Source organism: Callithrix jacchus, chromosome 4, assembly GCF_049354715.1.
Source record: "Callithrix jacchus isolate 240 chromosome 4, calJac240_pri, whole genome shotgun sequence".
NCBI classification, from domain to species: Eukaryota; Metazoa; Chordata; class Mammalia; order Primates; family Cebidae; genus Callithrix; species Callithrix jacchus.
Window position 1 is genome coordinate 34,969,734 of NC_133505.1, and position 22,840 is coordinate 34,992,573.

General features: G+C 41.4%; 1 protein-coding gene, 1 long non-coding RNA gene and 1 other non-coding gene across 6 annotated transcripts in view; 1 reads left to right on the top strand and 2 right to left on the bottom strand.

The window, feature by feature from the left end:
• Nucleotides 1–22,840, bottom strand: part of TRIM26 (tripartite motif containing 26) — a 113,912-nt gene that overhangs the window by 29,524 nt on the left and 61,548 nt on the right. The window lies entirely within an intron of this gene.
• Nucleotides 7–22,840, top strand: part of LOC128931928 (uncharacterized) — an 82,770-nt gene continuing 59,936 nt past the window's right edge. Inside the window, exons 1-2 of one of the 4 annotated variants that reach the window (XR_013533868.1) lie at nt 7–438; nt 676–909. This is a non-coding gene — a long non-coding RNA (uncharacterized LOC128931928). Of the gene's footprint in view, nt 439–675; nt 910–11,837; nt 11,971–22,840 lie in introns of those variants that run through there. The other 3 variants (XR_013533871.1, XR_013533870.1, XR_013533869.1) reach the window with 3 other exon arrangements.
• LOC118153237 (U6 spliceosomal RNA) lies at nt 13,108–13,214 on the bottom strand. Its single transcript, XR_004742494.1, has one exon. It is a non-coding gene; the product is annotated as a U6 spliceosomal RNA (small nuclear RNA).

The following is a 22,840-nucleotide window of genomic DNA, read 5'->3' on the forward strand; positions in this document are numbered from 1 at the left end:
TCTGCCGTTAGTGCCCCGCACCACCGGCAGAGAAATGAAAACTGAAATCAGGCGGGACCGAGGCTGCGCCAAGAGCCGCAGGCTGAGTTTGGCGCGTAATCCAGGTGGCCTGTTACACGGTTTAAGGGAGCAAATCCTAAGGCTTATGAGGCCCCTACGTAGGACTCTGACGGTGCCCCTTTCCACCTCTCGAGACCCCTCACTGCCCAACTCTGGCCTTCCGCTTGATCAGGGTCCGAGGGCGCTTTGAGGCGAAGGTGACTCTCACCAGGGGCTCAACAGTAAATACTGAGTCCCTTCCCCTAAGATGACCTAATTTTGCTTCCAGAACAAAGCAGGATTTCAGCAAGCAAATAGCAGAGACCTATTTACGAAAATTATTACTTCCTAGGTAAAATAACGTTCAACCAGACAGCCATTGTCGCCATTCGCCGGAAGGTAAAACTGAGGTTCCAGAAGCTGAAGGGTCTGGGCCCAGTTCAGGGAGGTTGTTTCCGCCCCTCGGCGCTGTATCTAGAAACCAGAGGATGCAAAGCGGGCCGAGACCCGGGTTCCGAGGGTCCTCGGTGGGGAGGTTTCCAGAAGGCTTGGGCGTGCCCTTACAGCCCTGGAAGCTGATGCCGCTAGAGCGTACGCGGGTGCCCAGCCTGCGCTCGCTTCTTGCTCTGCCTGCAGCCGCCGCGTCCAGTCCAGTCGCGAGGCCATGCCCTGTGCTGCCGTTGCCGTGTCCCAGGCACCGCCGCGTGAAGATCTCCGTCTTTCCGAGCCAACTGGGCGGCCGCGGCGATCGACCCGTGCACTGGGCTGGGAGCAGGCTGGAAGAGGCGGCGCAGGTCCTCCGGGTCAGCCAGTGCCCTGCTCCTAAGGGTGGAGATGTAGCTGCGACACCGGTCACCCACCTAGTCAGTGGTGAGAGGTTGGGCCACATTGTTTGGGTATTCATGAATGGAGAAGCTCAGGGTCCTTGACCCTAAAACCTGCCACATCTTCACCCTGCCTCCACTGGGAGTGGGGAAATTCGCACTGCATTTACGCAGAGTGTGGTGGAGTGGGTGGGATATTAAGAAGCCACGCCCACATTTAACATCCCGCATCCTTCCTTTCTACCCTGCCCCTCCCCGCATTTTGTCTTTTTTCCCCTTGTCCAGCGGTATAACTCACGCTGCTCCTCCAAGCTGGGAGGGATGTAGACCTCAGCTGCTTAGCACAACTCTGGCGGGCCTGTGCTCTGGAGGTGGTCTCAGCACATCCTGCTTAGACCCTCTTGGTACCTGCTTTTTTACTTGGTATTGTGGGAACAAAGTGTGTTTAAGATGCTCCTTTGAATCGCTTGAACCCAGGAGGCGGAGGTTGCGGTGAGCCAAGATCGTACCATTGCACTCTAGCCTGGTCCACAAGAGCGAAACTCTGTCTCAAAAAACAAACAAAAAAGTGCTCGTTAACCCATTCACAGGCCATTTTGGGCCGGGCCTGGGGCTCCTGACATAACAGCCCTTCTTAGCTCTCTGATCTCCCTCATGCCACTTTTCCCTCAACCCCTGTGCTTTAACCTCTGTGGTCTTTGTTATAAGTAAAATTTCAATGCCGCCAAAGAAATAGCACTTGAAGATAAATCCTCTCAGCAAGACAGTTTACTTCTATAGAAGGGTGTGGCATAGAGATGGAACAATGGCTGCAGGCTTGTAGGGAGAAGGGGTACTTATGCCTGATGGGAGTTGTCCCTACTGCTGTGTCTTTCCCCTATTGGCTAGGGTTAGACTGAACAAGCTAGACTAATCCCAATTGGCTATTTTAAAGAGAGCAGGAGTGGCATAGTGGGTGTTTTGGTGGGAAGGACAGTTATGGGCGGGTCAGAGCAGGTAGCCAGGGGTGACCTAGGTCAAAGAAGGTATCAGAGCAGGTGACTGGAGCAGGCGACCAGGATGAGTCAGGATGGAGCTGGGCTGGGGGAACAGATGTGAACTACTGATTAGAACCAGTGGAGAAGGTTGTTTACCAGAATTATAAGGAAGTTAAACTTTAAAATAGAGAATTAAAGAATAAGGCAGCTGAACATATGACATACTGATTCTTTGAAGAGAAACTTGAGGTTCACTATAACATCTTGAAACTCTCTGCCCCAGTCCCTTGCATGGCTTCCCCCTTCTTGTCAATGATGTCTCTTTAACTGGCATCTCAGAAAGGTCTTTCTTACCCAGTTGAAACCAGTTCCCCATCATGCATTATTCCGTTTTCCTTTCTTCATGCATTTGTCACCATTGAAAGTATCTTGTTCATTTCTTTGTCAATGTGTTTATTTTCCATCTTCCTCCCCCTCAGTGTAAGCCCCAAGAGAGTTGAGACATCCCCTGTCTTCCATGCACATGGCTTCCATGTCAACAGATGTATGTTAACTGAGTGAGCTCAGTGTGGGCATTTCTAAAGCTGCCTGGCCCTGCTTGGCTGCAGTATCAGTCATACACTCCCCTCTCCCACCACACTACATTGATTGGTGCAGATTCTCAAGTCCAAGTAAGGGTAAGAGAAATGGACACTGGGAAAACAGGTTCTGCTTTGTGATGAAGGAGACAGCTTTGTAGCTTTGTGCTACCTGCTGTCTACAGCTTCTCTCTCCATTTAAGGTTCTGAAGCACAGTTAAAATTTCTTCCTTCAGCTCTCCAGTTCTGTGATCATACCAGATGGAGGCCAGGGCAGCATATGGGGCTGGGTAAGAGTGAGCTAAACTACATGGGGTTTAATTCTCCAATCTGCCACATTCTGTGAGGCATTAGGGCAGTTGCTCAACCTGTGTGCCACAGGTTCTTCTTCTGTAACATGGAAGTAACTAGATCTGCTTCATATGGTTTTTATGAGGCTTAAATGTAAAGCTTTGAAGTGGAATCAGTGTTGGCTAGGCCAAAGAGTATGGTATAATTATTTGCATTTGAAATAAACAAATGGAACAAGAAAGTTTAGTAGGCATATTCCTTGAGCAGCTCTGGTTTAACCTAAGAAGGAACAAAAGGCTGCTCTCTAAAAATGAGTTTGTATATGACAGGGTACAGGAAATGCTACCCCAAAATATGGCACCTTGGAAATTGAGAAAACAGCAGAAACAGGAAGGTTTCTCTGACCTTCTCTTGCTCCTTTCTCTCCTGAAGCAGGCCACAGAAACTAGAACTTCCCTCGCCCCTGCTTCCCTGAAGCAGGCCACAAAATCTAAGAAGGTCACTCTCTGACCTGCTCCCTCCTCTCTCCTTCATATGAAGAACCTCATATGACAGATGTTCTGCCCTATGCCCTGAGGGAAGGACTGTCACACAGGTATGCCAAGAAAAAAATAACTAGATAGACCTTGCAAACTTCTCCTTGGTTTAACACAGTTACATCATACACTTTTGTCCATGCAATCATACTTCTGCCTAACTGTCCATACAAATACACAAATGTCTCCATTTCTTTGGGTTTTCATTTCTGAGTTCCCATGTCACGTAAAACTTGGATAAAAATAAATGTGCATGCTTTTCTCTTGTTAATATTTTTTTGTTATTGGAGTCTCAGCATAAACCTTGTGATGGGTAAGGCAAATATATTAGTTTTTTCCCCTACATTTAGTATAAACATATTGAACTAAAATATAGCATTCAGAATCTCAGGGTTTTTTTGTTTGGTTTGGTTTTGGGTTTTGTTTTATTTATTTTTTTTAGTAGAGGCAGGATTTCACCATGTTGGCCAGGATGGTCTCAATTTCCTAACCTCATGATCTGCCTGCCTCAGCTTCCCAAAGTGCTGAGATTACAGTTATGAGCCACCAAGCCAGGCCCAGAATCTCAGGGTTTTAAGAATACTAGAGTGTGGCCGGGCGCGGTGGCTCACACCTATAATCCCAGCACTTTGGGAGGCCGAGGAGGGTGGATCACAAGTTCAAGAGATCGAGACCATCCTGGTCAACATGGTGAAACCCCGTCTCTACTTAAAATACAAAAAATTAGCTGGGCATGGTGGCACGTGCCTGTAATCCCAGCTACTCAGGAGGCTGAGGCAGGAGAATTGCCTGAACCCAAGAGGCGGAGGTTGCAGTGAGCCGAGATTGCACCATTGCACTCCAGCCTGGGTAACAAGAGTGAAACTCCGTCTCAAAAAAAAAAAAAGAATACTAGAGTGCTTGGAAAGAGGCCTCCAAACAAAAATCAAACAAACAAAAAACCTGAAAACATGAAGCTGCCATTGGTAAAGAGGCAAAGAGTCTGTTTGAATCTTTTGTGTGAAGGATACTTTGGTATTAGTGCCGGAATGAATAAATGAATATCTGTAAAGGAAAAGATAAAAGTTATATCAATGAAACAATTTTTTTTAATTTTTCTATTCAAACAATGAAACAATTTTAAGCCAACATTTCCATTTTCTAGTAGAGGCATAAGCTAATAAATAACTTTTGTGCTACTAAAATCTGCCTGCTTTTGTGCTAACAACCAGCTGCAGGGTAAAAAATAACAAGTTTAACTGTCCCTTTTTAAAGGAAAAAAAGGGATTTTGAATGCTAACAGCATTAACTACTGGGTTTTGAACAAAAAGCGTAGGCTGAACCAATCTCTCATGACTTGGGATGTCATTTATAATAACTTGTATTCCAAATTTGATGACTTTTAAATGTCTATTAGCTCAAAAGTTAGTGAAAATATATTGGGTAATATATCATGACAAATTCAACTTTAAAATATGTCTTTTTTTGGAAACAGGGTCTCACTCTATGGCCAGATGGTTCACTGCAGCCTCAACCTCCTGCGCTCAAAGCAGTTCCCCCACTTCAGCATCCTGAGTAGCTAGAACAGGTGTATGCCACCACACCTGGCTAATTCTTGTATTTTTTATAGAGACAAGGTCTGGCCATGTTGCCCAGGCTGGTCTCAAACTCCTGGGCTCAATCCTTCTGACTTGTCTCCCAAAGTGCTGGGATTACAGGCGTGAGAAACCATACCTGGCCAAATTCAACTTTTCATTTTAACATTTCTGAGAATTTTAAGCTTTATGTGGCGATGGTACAGTTACCCTAGAATGTGAAATGGAATACTCTCATTAAATTTTAAAAAATTATTTTGGAAAATTTAAACCTACACAGAAGTAGAGAAAATGTGAGCCACTTAGCTTCAACAACTATTAATATTTTGCCATGTTTCACTTTGTTGTTTGTTATTGCCTTTAAAAGAAAAAAAAACTGGAGTATTTATAAAGCAAATCCCAGACATATTTCACTTTACCTGTAAATCCCTCCGTATGCTTTTTTTTTTTTTTTTTTTTTTTTTGAGATAGAGTCTTGCTTTGTCATCTAGGCTGGAGTGCACTGGCATAAACTCCACTCACTGCAACCTCTGCCTCCTAGGTTCAAGCAATTCTCTCATCTCAGCCTCCTGAGTAGCTGGGACTATAGGCATCCACCACCAGGCCCGACTAATTTTTATAATTTTAGTAGAGACAGGGTTTCACCATGTTGGCCAGGCTGGTCTTGAACTCCTGGCCTCAAGTGATCCACCCGCCTTGGCCTCCCAAAGTACTGCCATTATAGGCATGAGCCACCGTTCCCAGCCCCATATGGTTTTTTTGTTTTGCTTTGCTTTGTTTTTGAGACAGAGTCTCACTATCTTGCCCAAGCTGGAGTGCAGTGGCATGATCTTGACTCACAGCAACCTCTGCCTCTCGGGTTCAAGCAATCCTCCTGCCTCAGCCTCCTGAGTAGCTAGGACTACAGGCATGCGCCACCATACCCAGCTAATTTTTGTATTTTTAGTAGAGATGGGGTTTCACCATGTTGGCCAGGATGGTCTCGATCTCTTGACTTCGTGATGCACCCTCCTTGGCCTCCCTAAGTGCTGGGATTACAGGCATGAGCCACTGCACCTGGCCTCACTACAGCATTTTCTAACAGGCCTACATAAAAATTATCTAATTCTCTAGGGTAGTTTCACTTTGATTTAGTATTTTAGGGTATTTAGAGTATTATTTAGGGGTAGACATTAACTTGTAAAAAAAAGTGATATCAATGCAAATGATTCTTAGTCAATAGCAATGTCAATGAATTTTGTTCAGTGGAGGTATAGAAGATGTATGTCCAGTGTATGTATATTCAATCTTCCAAATTCTCTTTGAACTAGTTCTTTTTTACTAGTCTCATGTTAGTATATCTTTGATACATGGTCATTTTTTCTTTGTATAGGATACTGCCATTGACTCTTAAAAATTATACTTTGGCAATACATTGCATTTTATTATTATGTCTCTTAATCTTATTATAACAATCTACCCCTCCCTTATTTTCTTTTCATTAATTTGCTGGAGAAGCCAGTTCATTTATTCTGTAGAATGTTCCACTTACTGGATTTGATTGATTGCTTCCTCATGGTATCAGTTAACTTGTTCTTCTATTTCTTGTGTATCTTAGATAAGATTCATAAGATAATAAAGGATGCTACATAGTCATCTCTCATTCTAAACAATCAAACGTTTCCAATATCTTTCACTGTGTGTCCCTACCCCAGATACTACTATTATCTCTTTCTGCTGTAGAGGTAACGGTCAATCTGCATTTTTGTGATAATCATTCCTTAGCTTTTATTTTTATTTACTTAACTCAAGAGGCGTTATCAGATTTGGGTTCAGTTTTTTTATTTTTTATTTTTTTTTAGACGGAATCTCTCTCTGTCACCCAGGCTGGAGTGCAACAGCTTGATCTTGGCTCACTGCAACCTTCACCTCCCAGGTTCAAGTAATTCTCCCACCTCAGCCTCTTGAGTAGCTAAGATTATGAGCGCCCACCAATTTTTGTATTTTCAGTATAGACAGGATTTCATGATGTTGAACCAGGCTGGTCTCGAACTCCTGACCTCAGGTGATCCCCCCAACCCCGACCTCCCAAAGTGCTGGGATTACAGACGTGAGCCACCACACCCAGCTGGGTTCAATGTTTTAAGGAGAATACTTCAAATGTGTACCTATTGTACCACATTTAGAGGTATATGATCTCATCCCACTTTTAGTGATGGTAGACTTGATGGAAGATTCAGGTCTTGTCAGCCTGATCCCTCAATTCCCCAGTTTGCCAGTTACGGATTTACTGCCTCTCAGCTCCAAAAATGATCCTAAATCTTTTAAATATGTTTTCTTTGCCAGCTGGCCCTGAAGCTTTGTCAGTAGAGGGCACTGGAGAGTCATTGCAGGGAAAACTATTTTGCTTCCTGGTTCTGGTGTGCAGTTTGCCACGTTCCCGCGCCTTTCCAGAGCCTGCTCCTGCAGCACCCAAAACTTACTGAACGTCCAGTGATTGCAACAACACCCAGCAGCCAGCAGCTTCCTTAGGCACCCCTCCAGAAAGGGTTTTATACTGGAATGTTTCTGGTATGAACAGCTTTCGCCTGCACCCTAGAGAGCGGGTTTCCAGCACTCTGCCATTGCAGAACCACTTTGGTGTCTCTCCTCTCCCTGACCAGGCTAGATCCCATCCTCTCTTGTTTTCTCAAAAACGAAGTAACCATCTATAAATATCTCCTCTCCTGCTTCAGTAACTTTTTTTTACTGTTTTACTGAATTATTCTCATGAGCATACAAACATGTTATAATACATCGCATTAAAAAACAAAACAAATTCCTTGATACCATAAGTTTTTAAAAGGTGTTTGCTCCAGGTATTCTCCTATTTTTCTGCTCCACATTTATAGCAACATTTGAAAATATTATCTGTTCCTGCTCTCTGTTTCCTTTTTTCTCTTTACTTAAAAACTGTGAAATATATGTTCAAAAGTGTACATATAATGCATATACACATTTTAAAATATTGATCAGATAATAAAGGATGTTATGCAGTCATCTCTCATTCCAATCAAACATTTCCAATATCTTTTATTGTGTGTCCCTAACCAATAGATCACTCTCCCTCTCTCTTTGCTAGAGCTGCATTTTTTTGTGTGATAATCATTCTCTAGCTTTTATTTTTATTTATCTGTTTAATTTTTTTGAGATGAAGTCTTGCTCTGTCACCCCAGCTGTAGTACAATAGCGCCATCTTGGCTCACTGCAACCTCTGCCTCCTGGGTTCAAGCGATTCTCCTGCCTTAGATCCCGAGAAGCTGAGATTACAGGCATGCGCCACCACACCCAGCTAATTTTGTATTTTTAGTAGACGTGGGGTTTCTCCATGTTGGTCAGGCTGGTCTCGAACTCCCGACCTCAGGTGATCTGCCTGCCTTGGCCTCCCAAATTGCTGAAATTACAGGTGTGAGCCCCTGCACCCAGCCTATTTTTAAGAGATTTGGCTCGGTCTCACTTTGTCATCCAGGCTAGAGTGCAGTGTCACAATTATAGCTCACTGCAGCAATGTGAACTTCCAAGCCCAAGGGATTTTCCACCTTAGCCTCCAGAGTAGCTGGGACTACAGGCTCATGCCATCACACCCAGTGAGCTTTTCTCCTTCTTCTTCTTAATTTTGTAGAGATGTTGTCTTGCTATGTTGCCCAGGCTTGTCTCAAACTCCTGACCTCCAGCAATCCTACTGTCTTAACCCCCCATAGTGCTAGGATTAAAGATATCAGCCACCAGGCTGGCCATCCTGGCTTTTCCTTATACTTCCTTGATACATGTATGTCTCCCTAAACAGGATATTGTCTAGTTTTGCCTATTTTTGAACTGTGTATACATGAAATGTACATGTTCTTCTGTGACTTGTCTTTATTTTTGAGATTCACCATCTTGATGCATATAGCTTTGGTTCATTCATTTTCACTGCTGCATAGTACTCCAAATTTGAATGTCTCATGTTTTTTTCTTTTCCATTTTACTATTCTTGGAACATAGTTTGTCTTCATCTGTTTTGCTGTCATGGTCAATGATGCTATGAATATTCTCATACATGTACCCTGGCACATACCTTCAGGACTTTTTCTTTTTTCTTTTTTCAAGATGGACTCTTAGTCACCCAGGCTGGAGAGCAGTGGTGTGATCTCGGCTCACTGCAGACCCTGCCTCCTGGTTCAAGTGTTTCTCCTGCCTTAGCCTCCCCAGTAGCTGGGACTACAGGTGCACATCACCATATCTAGCTAATTTTTGTATTTTTAGTAGAGATGGGACTTCACCATATTAACCAGGCTGGTCTTGAACTCCTGACCTTGTGATCTGCCCACCTCAGCCTCCCAAAGTGTGGGAATCACAGGCATGAGCCATTGTGCCAGGCCTAGTAGTGACATTTCTGAGTCTTGGAATGTGGTTGCAGTATATATAGTGTTACTTTGTGAGGGGAGATTATTTCCTAGGGGTTATATAATTTACATTCCCTTTAGTGGCAGATGAAATTCCTATTAAACCTCATCTGCAACTTTACTTGGAATTGTCAGACTTTTGCCATTTTGCCATTTTGATGTGTGTGAAATGTTATCACATTTGATTTTTGTTTTTTTTTTGAGACAGTCTTGCTGTGTTGCCCAGGCTGGAGTGTTGTAGTATGGTCTTGGCTCACTGCAACCTCTGCCTCCAAGGTTCAAGGATTCTCCTGTCTCAGCCTCCTGAGTAGCTGGGATTACAGGGTGCCTGCCATCACACCCAGCTAAATTTTTGTATGTTTAGTAGAGACGGGGTTTCACCATGTTGGCCAGGCTGGTCTCAAACTCCTCACCTCATGATCCACCAGCCTAGGCCTCCCAAATCACTGTGATTACACGTGTGAGCCACCACACCCAGCCATGTATTTTGTTTTAATGTGCATTTTCCTAATTCTTAATGAAGCCAAGCATTTTTCTTTCTTTTTTCTTTTTTTCTTCTTTCTTTTCTTTCATTTTTCTTTTTTTTTTTTTTTTTGTTAGTTGATTTCTCTTTCTATATAATGTCTTTTTTGAAATATATACTTTTTTCTATTGGCTATTTTTAGTTTATTTTGTATTTGTTACCAAAATGCCAAGGGTTTGGTCTAGGTTTCTCACTGCACAAGAAGCCAATCACTGAGGCAACAAGTATTGCCAGGGAAGAAGGCTTTATTCAGGAGATCAGCCTCAACTCTGTCTCCTCTTCTTAACTGACTTAAAATTAAGAGTTTTTATAACAGGGAAGGAATGTAACTATGTATGGGGAAACAGGAATTAGGGAGGGGTAAGGAAGAGGAGTTGAACAACAGGCAGCAAGTGGTCAGTTAGGCAATCATAAAGGGTGGGGGTCTGGTGACTTACCAGATGCAGTGATCTGGTAAGTTTCAGTTTCCTGATACTAACAGGGAGCCTTGATGTGTTTTGATTTCCTGAGAAAGGAACTCAGATAAAACAAGTGTAAATTTCTCAAGTTTTAAGATTTGTAGGGTAAATTTCTATGTTTCTTTTAAAAAAAATAACATAATCAGTCCTATGGGACAAATGGGCTGGTTTCAGATTGATGGGAAGTATTTGTTGTTTGTATATTCTGGACACTAATTCCTTGTTGGTTTTATGTGTCACAAATAACTTCTTGGAGTTTCTGGCTTGTCTTTTCTCTCTCTGTCATCTTTTGAAAAGAGAGGAGCTTTTTTTTTTCATTCTAAAGTAGCTAAATGTATCAATCTTTATGTTTTGGACTCTGAATCTAGTTTAATAAGTCCTACCTCATCTTGAGATTACAAAGATAATCTATATTATTGACTAAATATTTTTCAGTTTAACTGCTATAGACTGAATGCCTGTGTCCCTCCCAAAATTCGTATGTTAAAACCTAATCCTCAATGTGATGGTACTTGGAGGTGGGGCCTTTGAGAGATGATTAGGTCATGAGATCAGAGCACTAATGAATGGGATTTGTGCCCTTATGAAAGAGACCCCAAAACGCTCCCTTGTTTCTTCCACCATGTAAGGACACAATGAGAAGTTAGCAGTCTACAACCCAGAAGACAATCTTTATCTGCACCTGACAGTGCTGGCAACCTGAGCTCAGACTTCCCAGCCTCTAAGAACTATGAGAAATAAATGGTTGTTGTTTAAGCCACCCAGTCTATGGTATTTTTGTTATAGAAGCCTGAACAACTAAGATATTTGCCTTTCATATGTAAATCTTTATAGATCTGGAATTAATTTTTGTGTTTAGGGCAAAATATAAATTTGTTTCCCCCTTTTTCCAGATGGTTAACTAATTATCTCAGTGACATCTAATGAACAGCCTCTCATTTTCCCCACTGTTTTGCACTGCCAGCACTGTCATATGTTATGTAACCATCCATTCCTTCGCCAATACTCATTGAGCATCTACTTTATGTGTAGTGCCCTTCTGGATACTGGGAATAAAGCAGTGCCAAAACAGACAAAAATACCAGTGGATCTTATATTCTTTTGGAGGAAGGCAAATGATGAGCAAAATAATTAAAAGTGTATAATATTAGATGCTGATAGGTATTATGAATTATACAAACCAAGAAGGGGAATAGGGAGTGGGGAGAAAATGTTATCATTTTAAGTAGGGAGGTTAGGGAAGTCCTCACAGAGAAAGTGACATTTCAACAAACACCTACAAGAGATAAGAGAGCCAGCTTTGAGAATATCTGAGAGAAAGGTGTTCTAGGCAATGGGAAGAGCCTGCACAAAGGCCTTGAGACAGAAGAATGCTTAGTAAGTATAGGGAGCAGTAGGGATGCCAGGGTGTCTGGACCAGAGTGAAGAGAGGTGAAGTGCAAGACATGAGGTCATTAGGTCACAGAAGTGAATGGGTCCAAGCTGAATAGGACCATGTGGACCATTCTAAGGACTTTGATTCTACTTTGAGTGAGATGGATGGCACTGAAAGGTCAAAGGACTGATCGGCTCTGACTATAGGCTTTAAATCATCTTTTAATTTCTCTGGCTTTTCTGTTGAAAATGCAACCAAGGAAGCAAGAATAGAAGAAGCAACACCTGTCAGAAGGCCATTGAACCATCGAAATAAACTAAGCAAGTGATAATGGCAGATGTGGGAAATAGTCAAATTCGGAATGCATTTGAAGACAGAATCAACACTATAAGGTATGGTGTGATAGGAACAATAGAGACAAGGATGATGCCCAGGTTTTTGGCTTGAGCAACTGGAAGGATGCTGAGATGGGAAAGACTTGTCAGAAGGTAGGGACAGGACCGACCAGGGGAGAAGAGTTGGATCTGATTTTAGATATGCTAATTTTGAGATGTCTATTAGACATGCAAAACGTAGATCAGTCACTCAACTGATTTAGGCTACTATTAGTGGCTACACTTTTCTCTTACCTTCCAGATTTCTGGGCAACACTCACATTCTTGGGGTACAGCCTGAGACTCTCCACTTCAAGCACAATATTCTTTTTTACAAATATTTATTTATTGATTGATTTATTGCATTTTAGGTTTTGGGGTACATGTGAAGAACATGCAAGATTGTTGCATAGGTACACACATGGCAGTGGTGTGGTTTGCTACCTTCCTCCCCATCACCTCTATCTGGCATTTCTCCCCATGTTATCCCTCCCCAACTCCCCACCCTCCACTTTCCCTCCCCTATATCCCCCCCCAACAGACCCCAGTGTGTGATGCTCCCCTCCCTGTGTCCATGCGGTGAGAACATGTTTTGTTTGATTTTCTGTTCTTGTGTCAGTTTGCTGAGAATGATGGTTTCCAGGTTCATCCATGTCCCTACAAAAGACACAAACTCATTGCTTTTTATGGCTGCATAGTATTCCATGATGTATATGTGCCACATTTTCCCTGTCCAATCTATCATCAGTGGGCATTTGGGTTGGTTCCAAGTCTTTGCGATTGTAAACAGTGCCACAATGAACATTTGTTTGCATGTGTCGTTATAATAGAACGATTTATAATCCTTTGGATATATACCCAGTAATGGGATTGCTGGGTCAAATGGAATTTCTATTTCTAGGTCCTTGAGGAATCGCCATACTGTCTTCCACAATGGTTGAACTAATTTACACTCCCACCAACAGTGTAAAAGTGTTCCTATTTCCCCACATCCTCTCCAGCATCTGTTGTTTCCAGATTTTTTAATGATTGCCATTCTAACTGGTGTGAGATGGTATCTCAATGTAGTTTTGATTTGCATTTCTCTAATGACCAGTGAGGATGAGCATTTTTTCATGTTTGTTGGCCTCATATATGTCTTCTTTTGTAAAGTGTAAAAATATGGAACGCCTCATGAATTTGTGTGTCATCCTTGCACAGGGGCCATCCTAATCTTCTCTGTATCATTTCAATTTTAGTATATGTGCTGCTGAAGCCAGCACAAGCAATATATTATTACACATAACAATGCTTGAAAAATATTGCTTTAGGCTTTCTTTTCTCTCCAAGTACCTCCAAATGAGTATTTAATACTTTCATAATCAGAAAAGTGTTGTAAAATCAAATACCCAATAAAAATTCCCTATTTTCACAGCATACCATACAACTACTTTATACAGAATTCCCAACATTTTGCAGTAAAATCATTGTTCACAATTTTTTTTTTTTGAGATGGAGTCTTGCTCTGTTGCCCAGGTTGGAATGCAGTGGTGAGATCTCAGCTCCCTGCAACCTCCGACTCTCAGGTTCAAGGGATTCTCCTGCCTCACTCTCCTGAGTAGCTAGGATTACAGGTGTGTGCCACCACACCCAGCTAATTTTTGTATTTTTAGTAGAGACAGGGTTTCACTATGTTGGCCAGAATGGTCTTGATCTCCTGACCTCGTGATTCACCTGCCTCGGTCTCCCAAAGTGCTGGAACTACAGGCATGAGCCACCGCACCTGGCCCACTGTTCACAATTTTTTTGAAACACAGTTTTTGGTCAGGCGCAGTGGCTCATGCCTGTAATCCCATCACTTTGGGAGACCGAGGCAGGCGGATCACTTTAGGTCAGGAGTCTGAGACCAGCCTAGCCAACATGGAGAGACCCTGTCTCTACTAAAAGTACAAAAATTAGCCAGGTGTGGTGGTGGATGCCTGTAATTACACTATTTTAAAATGTAAAATTATTACTGACTGTAGTTACCCTTTTGTTCTATCATATAGTAGGTCTTATTCTTTTAATTCTTTTTTTACCCATTACCATCCCTACCTTCCCTTCAGCCCCCTACTACCATTCCCAGCCTCTAGTAACCATTCTACTACTCTTTATGTCAATGAGTTCAATTGTTTTGAATTTAGGTTCCACAAATAAGCGAGAACATGCCATGTTTGCCTTTCTGTGCCTGGCTTCTTTCACTTAACATAATGATCTCCATTTCCATCCATGTTGTTGCAAATGACTGGTTCTCATTCCTTTTTATGGCTGAATAGTACAATCGTACTTCATTGCATATACATATCAAATTTTCCTTAGCCATTTATCTGCTGTTGGACATTTAGGTTGCTTCCAGATCTTAGCTATTGTAAACAGTGCTGTAACAAACATAGGCATCCAGATATCTCTTCCATATACTGATTTCCTTTTTTTTCTTTTCTTTTTCTTTTCTTTTTTTCTTTTTTTTTTTTTGAAAGAGTCTCCTTCTGTCACCCAGGCTGGAGTGCAGTGGCACAATCTCAGCTCACTGCAAACTCTGCCTTCTGGGTTCAAGCGATTCTCCCACCTCAGCCTCCTGAGTAGCTAGGATTATAGGTGCATGCCACCACGCTTGGCTAATTTTTTTTGTATTTTTAGTAGAGACGAGGTTTCACCATGTTGGTCAGGCTGGTCTTGAACTCCTGACCTTGTGATCCACCCGCCTCAGCCTTCCAAAGTGCTGGTATTATAAGTCTGAGCTACTGCACCCAGCCTTTTTTTTTTTTTTTTTGAGACAGGGTCATACTTGGTCACACAGCAGACTGGAGTGCAATGCTATAATCTTGGTTCACTGCAACCTCCGCCTCCTAGGTTCAAGTGATCCTACTACCTCAGCCTCCCCAGTAGCTAAGACTAAAGGTGTGCACCACTACGCCTGGCTAATTTTTTTTGTGTGGTTTGTAGAAATCAGGTTTTGCCATGTTGCTCAGGCTGGTCTTGAACTTCTGGGCTCAAGTGATCTGTCCTCCTTGGCCTCCCATAGTGCTAGGACTATAGGTGTGAGCCACCATGCCCAGCTCTCATTTTCTCTTTTGGCAGGTATATACCCAGCAGTGGATTGCTGCATCATATGGCAACTCAATTTTTAGTTTTTTGGGGAACCTCTAAACTGTTATCCATAGTGGTTGTACTAATTTACATTCCCATCAACAGTGTACAAGGGTTCCCTTTTCTCCACATCCTCACCAGCATTTATTATTGCCTGTCTTTTGGATATAAGCCATTTTAACTGGAGTGAGATCATATCTCATTGTAGTTTTGATTTGCATTTCTCTGATGATCAATGATCATCCACAGTTTTTCATATGCCTGTTTGCCATTTTTATGTCCTTTTCTGTTGTGGCTGAGACACGATCTCTCACTCTGTCACCAGGCTGGAGTGCATTGGTGAAATTATGATTTACTGCAGCCTCAACCTCCCCAGGCTCAGGTGATCCTCCCATCCTCCCATCTCAGCCTCCTAAGTAGCTGGGATTTCAGGTGTGCACCATCACTCCCGAATTTTTTGTTTGTTTGTTTGTTTGTTTTCAGAAATGGGATTTGACCATATGGCTCGGTCTGGTCTTGAACTTCTGGGCTCAATCCCACCTACCTTGGTCTCCCAAAGTGCTGGGATTACAATGATGAGCCACAGTGCCTGGCTTTGTATGTCTTCTTTTGAGAAATGTCTATTTAAATCTTTTGCCCATTTTTTACTCAGATTATTAGATTTTTTTTAACTATAGAGTTATTTGAGCTCCTTATATATTCTGGTTATTAATTCTTTGTCAGATGAGTAGTTTGCAAATATTTTCTCCCATTCTGTGGGTTGTCTCTTTATTCATTGTATCCTTTGCTTTGCAGAAGCTTTTTAATTTGTTGTGATACTATTTGTTCCATTTTATTTTGGTTGCCTGTGCTAAAGAAATTTTTGGCCAGACTAGTGTCCTGGAGATTTTCCCCAATGTTTTCTTATAGTAGTTTCATGGTTTGAGGTCTTAATATTTAAGTATTATATTTTTACTTGATTTTTTATAAAGTGAGAGGAAGGGGTCTAGTTTCATTCTTCTGCATATGGATATCCAGTTTTTCCAGCACCATTTCATTGAAGAGAGTGTCTTTTCCTCAGTATAAGTTCTTGGCACCTTTGTCAAAAATGAGTTCCCTGTGGGTGTGTGGATTTGTTACTGGGTTCTCTATTCTATTCCATTGGTCTATGTATTTGTTTTTATGTCAGTACATGCTGTTTTGGTACTGTAGCTCTGTAGTATAATTTGAAGTCAGGTAATGTGATTCCTCAGGTTTTAATCTTTTTGCTTAGGATAGTTTTAGCTATTCTGGGCATTCTGAATTTTCGTATACATTTTGAGATTTTTTTTCCTATATTCTGAAGAATATTATTGGTGTTTTGATAGGGATTGCACTGAATCTCTAGATTGCCTTGGGTAGTATGGACAGTTTAACAATATTGATTGTTCCAATCCATAAAGAGAAAATATTTTTCCATTTTTTTGTGTCCTCTTCCATTTCTTTCATTTGTGTTTTATAGTTTTCCTCATGGAGATTTTCCACATTTTTGGTTAATTCCATATTTAATTTTATATGTGGCTATTTTACATGAAATTACTATTTTAAATTTAAGTTTTTTCACATTGTTCACTGCTGGCATATAGAAATGCTGCTGATTTGGGTATGTTGACTTTGTATACTGCAACTTAACTGAATTTGTTGATTCTAATAGTTTTCCTGTGGAGCCTTTAGGTTTTTTACAAATATAAGATCATCTCATCTGCAAACTAGGCTAATTTAACTTCTTCCTTTCCAATTTGGATGGCCTTTATATCTTATCTTGTCTGATTGCTATAGCTAGAACATCCAGTACTTTGTTATTCAACAGTGCTGACAGTAGACATCCTCATTGTGTTCCAGATCTTATAGGAAAGGCTTTCACTTTTCCCCCATTTGGTATGATACTAGCTGTGGGTCTGTCATATCTGTTTCTTTTCTACACAGTTTTTTTTAGAGTTTTCATCACGAAGGGATGTTAGATTTTATGAAATACCTTTTCAGTATCAATAGAAATAATCATACGGGTTTTTTTTTGTTGTTGTTCCTTTTCTTTTTAATCGTATGGTTTTAATCATTCTTTCTGGTTTTCTTTCATTCTTTCTGTTGATATGATGTATTACATGGATTGAGTTGCATCCCAGGGATAAATCCCATTTCTCATAAAGAATTATTATTATTTTTTAGATGGAATCTCACTCTGTCACCCAGGCTGGAGTGTAGTGGCACCATCTCAGCTCACTGCAACCTCTACCTCCTGAGTTGAAGCGATTCTCCTGCCTCAGCCTCTTGAGTAGCTGGGATTAAAGGCATGTGCCAACACATGCAGCTAATTTTGTATTTTTAGTAGAGACGAGGTTTCACCATGTTAGTCAGTCTGGTCTCGAACTCCTGACTTCAGGTGATCTGCCTGCCTCAGCCTCCCAAAGTGCTGGGATTACAGGCATGAGCCAGTGCACCCAGACCTGATGAATGATCTTTTTGTGTTTGTTTATTTATTTATTTGTATTTTTGAGATGGAGTCTTGCTCTGTCACCCAGGCTGGAGTGCAGTGGCACATTCTTGGCTCACTGCAACCTCTGCCTCCTGGGTGCAAATGATTCTCCTGCCTCAGCCTCCCGAGTAGTTGGGATTACAGCTGCATGCCACCACACCCAGCTAATTTTTTCACCATGTTGGTCAGACTGATCTCAACTCCTGACCTCGTGTTCAACCGACCTTGGCCTCCCAAAGTGCTGGGATTACAGATGTGAGCCACTTCAGCTGGCTGAATGATGTTTTTAATGTATTGTTGAATTTGGTTTGCTAATATTTTGTTGAGGATTCTGGCACCAATATTCAACAGAGAAACTGGCCTGTAGTTTTCTTTTGTTGATGCGTCTTTGTTTGGTTTTGGTATAAGGGTGATACTGGTCTCCAAAAATGACTTTGGAAATATTCTCTCCTCCTCTACTTTTTAATAGTTTGAGTGAGATTGGAATTACTTATTGTTTAAATATTTGGTAGAATTCAACAGTGAAGCCATTGAGTCCTTGGCTTTTCTTTAGTGGGAGACATTTTATTATGGCTTCAACTTGTTACTGGTTATTAGTCTATTCAGGTTTTGGATTTCTTCCTGATTCAATCTCAGTAGGATGTATGTGTCTAGGAAATGCCAATTTCTTCTAGATTTTCCAATTTATTGGCATATAGTTGCTCATAGTAGCTACTAATAATCCTTTGAATTTCTGCAGTGTCAGTTGTAATGTCTTTTTCATTTCTGATTTTATTTAGTCTTGCTAAAGGCTTGTCAATCTTGTTTAACTTTTGAAGAAAACAACAACTTTTATTTCATTCATCTCTTGCATTTTTAAATTTCAATTTTATTTATTTATGCTCTGATTTTTATTATTTCTTTTCTTCTAACTTTAGGTTTGGTTTGCTCTTGCTTTTCTAGTTCTTTAAGGTTTATTGTTAGATTGCTTATTTGAAGTTTTTTCTCTTTTTTGATGTAGGCACTTATCACTATAAATTTGCCTCTTAGTATTGCTTTGCTATATCCCAGAGGCTTTGGTATGTTGTGTTTCCTCATTCATTTCAAGAAATTGATCAATTTCCTTCTTAATTTCTTCATTGACTCAGTAGTCATTCAGGAGCATATTGTTTAATTTTCATGTATTTGTATAGTTTCTGAAATTCTTCTTGGTATTAACTTCTAGCTGTATATGATGCTTGATATTTTTCAACTTTTTAACGTTTTAAGACTTGCGACCTAACATACGATCTATCCTTGAGAATGATACACATTGAATAAAATATTCTGTAAGTATGTATCAGGTCTGTTTGATCTATAGTGTAGATTAAGTCTGATGTTTCTTTTTTGATTTTCTGTCTGGAAGATATGTCCAATGCTGAAAATGTGGTGCCGAAGTCTCCAGCTATTATTGTATTGGGGTCGCTCTCTCTCTTTAGCTCTAATCATATTTGCTTTATATATCTGGGTGCTCCAGTGTTGTGTGTATATATATATTTATATTTGTTATATCCTCTTTCTGAACTGAACCCTGTATTAGTCTATTCTTGCACTACTATAAAGAAATACCTGAGACTGGGTAATACATAGAGAAAAGAAGTTTAATTGGCTCACAGTTCTGCAGGCTGTACAGAAAGCATGACTGAAGAGACCTTCAGAACACTTACACTTACAATTATGGCAGAAGGTGAAGGGGAGGTGGGCATGTCTTAGATGGCTGGAGCAGCAGGAAGGTGGGAGAAAGTGCCACACACTTTTAAACAATCAGATTTCACAATAACTCACTGTCATGAGAACAGCACCCAGGGGGATGGTGTTAAACCATGAGAAGCCACCCCATGATACAATCATCTTCTACCAGGCCCCACCTCCAACATTTAGGATTATAATTGAACATGAGATTTTGGTGGGGGATGCAGATTCAAACCCTATTATTCCACCCCTGGCCTCTCCAAATCTTATGTCTTTCTGATACTGCAAAATACAGTCATGCCTTCCCAACAGTCTCTCAAAGTGTTAACTCATTCCAGCATTAATTCCAAAGTCCAAAGTCTTACATGAAACAAGGCAAGTCCCTCCCACCTGTGAACCTGTAAAATTAAAAGTAGTTACTTTCAACACACAGTGGGGGTACAGGAATTGGGTAAATACTCCCATTTGAAAAGTGAGAAATTGGCCAAAGGAAAGAGGCTACAGGGCCCGTGCAAGTCTGAAACTCAGCAGGGTAGTCATTAAATCTTAAAGCTCCAAAATAGTCTCCTTTGACTCCATGTCTCACATCCAGGGAACACTGGTGCAAGGCGTGGGCTCTTAAGGCCTTGGGCAGCCCCTGGAACTTTGCAGGGTACAGCCACTGTGGCTGCTTTCATGAGCTGGCATCAAGTGCCTTGGCTTTTCCAGATGCACTGTGCAAGCTGTCATTGGCAGATCTGCCATCCTGGGGTCTGGGGGGCAGTGGCCCTCTTCTCACAGTTCCACTAGTACCCCAGAGGGGAATCTGTGTAGGAGCTCCAACCCCAAATTTCCCCTCCACTCTGCCCTAGTAGAGGTTCTTCATAGACAACCAGGCTTCCCAACATATACGCTGAAAACTAGGTGGGGTCTCCCAAACTTCAATTCTTGCCCCCTGTGCATCGACAGGCTTAATTTAACACCACATGGGAGCCACCAAGGCTTACAACTTGCACCCTTTGGAGCAGCAACCTGAGCTGTACATGTGGCCTTTTGAGCTGAAACTGCAGCTGGGGCAGCTGGGATTTGGAGAGAGGTTTCCTGAGGCTGCGCAAGGCAGCAGGATCCTGAGCCTGGCCCAGGAAACCATTCTTCCCTCATAGCCCTTTGTGCCTGTGAAGGGAGAGGCTGCCACAAGGTATCTGAAATGCCTTCAAGGTGTTTATCCATTCTTAGCTATCATCATTTGGTTCCTTGTTACTTGCAATTTTCTGCAGCTAGCTTGAATTCCTCTCCAGAAAACAGGGTTTTCTTTCACTCTGCTTCCCTTTTATTTTTTGTTATTGCATCTTAGGTTTTGGGTTACATGTGAAGAACATGCAAGATAGTTGCATAGGTACACACGTGGCAGTGTGATTTGCTGTCTTCCTCCCCTTCACCTATATCTGGCATTTCTCCCCATGCTATCTCTCCCCAACTGCCCCCCCCGGTGTCCCTCCCCTATTCCCCCCAACAGACCCCACTGTGTCCATGTGTTCTCATTGTTCAACACCCACCTCTGAGTGAGAACATGCGGTATTTCATTTTCTGTTCTTGTGTCAGTTTGCTGAGAATGATGTTCTCCAGGTTCATCCATGTCCCTAGAAAGGACACGAACTCATCATTTTTGATGGCTGCATAATATTCCATGGTGTATATGTGCCACATTTTCCCTGTCCAGTCTATCATCAATGGGCATTTGGGTTGGTTCCAGGTCTTTGTTATAAAACAGGGCTGCAATGAACATTCCTGTGCATGTGTCCTTATAGTAGAATGATTTACGATCCTTTGAATATATACCGAGTAATGGGATTGTTGGGTCAAATGGAATTTCTATATCTAGGTCCTTGAGGAATCGCCACACTGTCTTCCACAATGGTTGAACTAATTTACACTCCCACCAACAGTGTAAAAGTGTTCCTATTTCTCCACATCCTCTCCAGCATTTGTTGTCTCCAGATTTTTTAATGATCGCCATTCTAATTGGCGTGACTACTCAATGTAGTTTTGGCAAAACTATTCAATGTAGTTTTGATTTGCATTTCTCTAATGGCCAGTGATGATGAGCATTTTTTCATATGTTTGTTGACCTCATGTATGTCTTCTTTTGTAAAGTATCTGTTCATATCCTTTGCCCACTTTGGAATGGGCTTGTTTGCTTTGTTCTTGCAAATCTGTTTTAGTTCTTTGTAAATTCTGGATATCAGCCCTTTGTCAGATGGGTAAACTACAAAAATTTTTCCCATTCTGTTGGCTGCCAATTCACTCTAATGACTGTTTCTTTTGCCGTGCAGAAGATGTGGAGTTTGATTAGGTCCCATTTGTCTATGTTGGCTTTTGTTGCCAATGCTTTTGGTGTTTTGGTCATGAAGTCCTTGCCTACTCCTATGTCCTGGATGGTTTTGCCTAGATTTCCTTCTAGGGTTTTTATGGTGCCAGGTCTTATGTTTAAGTCTTTAATCCATCTGGAGTTAATTTTAGTGTAAGGTGTCAGGAAGGGGTCCAGTTTCTGCTTTCTGCACATGGCTAGCCAGTTTTCCCAACACCATTTATTAAACAGGGACTCCTTTCCCCATTGCTTGTTTTTGTCAGGTTTGTCAAGGATCGGATGGTTGTGGATATGTTGTGTTGCCTCTGAGGCCTCTGTTCTGTTCCATTGGTCTATATCTCTGTTTTGGTACCAGTACCATGCTGATTTCATTACTGTAGCCTTGTATAGTTTGAAGTCCAGTAGTGTGACACCTCCCGCTGTGTTCTTTTTGCTTAGATTGACTTGACTATGTGGGCTCTCTTTTGGTTCCATATGAAGTTTCAGGTGGTTTTTTCCAGTTCTGTGAAGAAGGTCATTGGTAGCTTGATGGGGATAGCATTGAATCTATAAATTACTTTGGGCAATATGGCCATTTTCACAATATTAATTATTCCTAACCATGAACATGGAATGATTTTTCATCTGTTAGTGTCCTCTCTTATTTTGTTGATCAGTGGTTTGTAGTTCTCCTTGAAGAGGTCCTTTACATTCCTTGTTAGGTATTTTATTCTCTTTGTAGCAATTGTGAGTGGCAGTTCATTCTTGATTTGGCTTTAAGTCTGTTATTGGTGTATAGGAATGCTTGTGATTTTTGCACATTGATTTTGTTTTATGAGACTTTGCTGAAGATGCTTATCAGTTTCAGGAGATTTTGGGCTGAGACGATGGGGTCTTCTAGATATACAATCATATTGTCTGCAAATGGAGACAATTTGGCTTCCTCCTTTCCTATCTGAATACCCTCTATTTGTTTTTCTTGCCTGATTGCTCTGGCAAGAACTTCCAGTTCTATATTGAATAGGAGTGGTGAAAGAGGGCATCCTTGTCTAGTGCCGGATTTCAAAGGGAATGCTTCCAGTTTTTGCCCATTCTGTATAATACTGGCTGTTGGTTTGTTGTAAATAGCTTTTATTATTTTGAGATACGTTCCATCAATACCTAGTTTATTGAGAGTTTTTAGCATAAAGCACTGTTGAATTTTGTCAAAGGCCTTCTCTGCATCAATTGAGATAATCATGTGGTTTTTGTCTTTG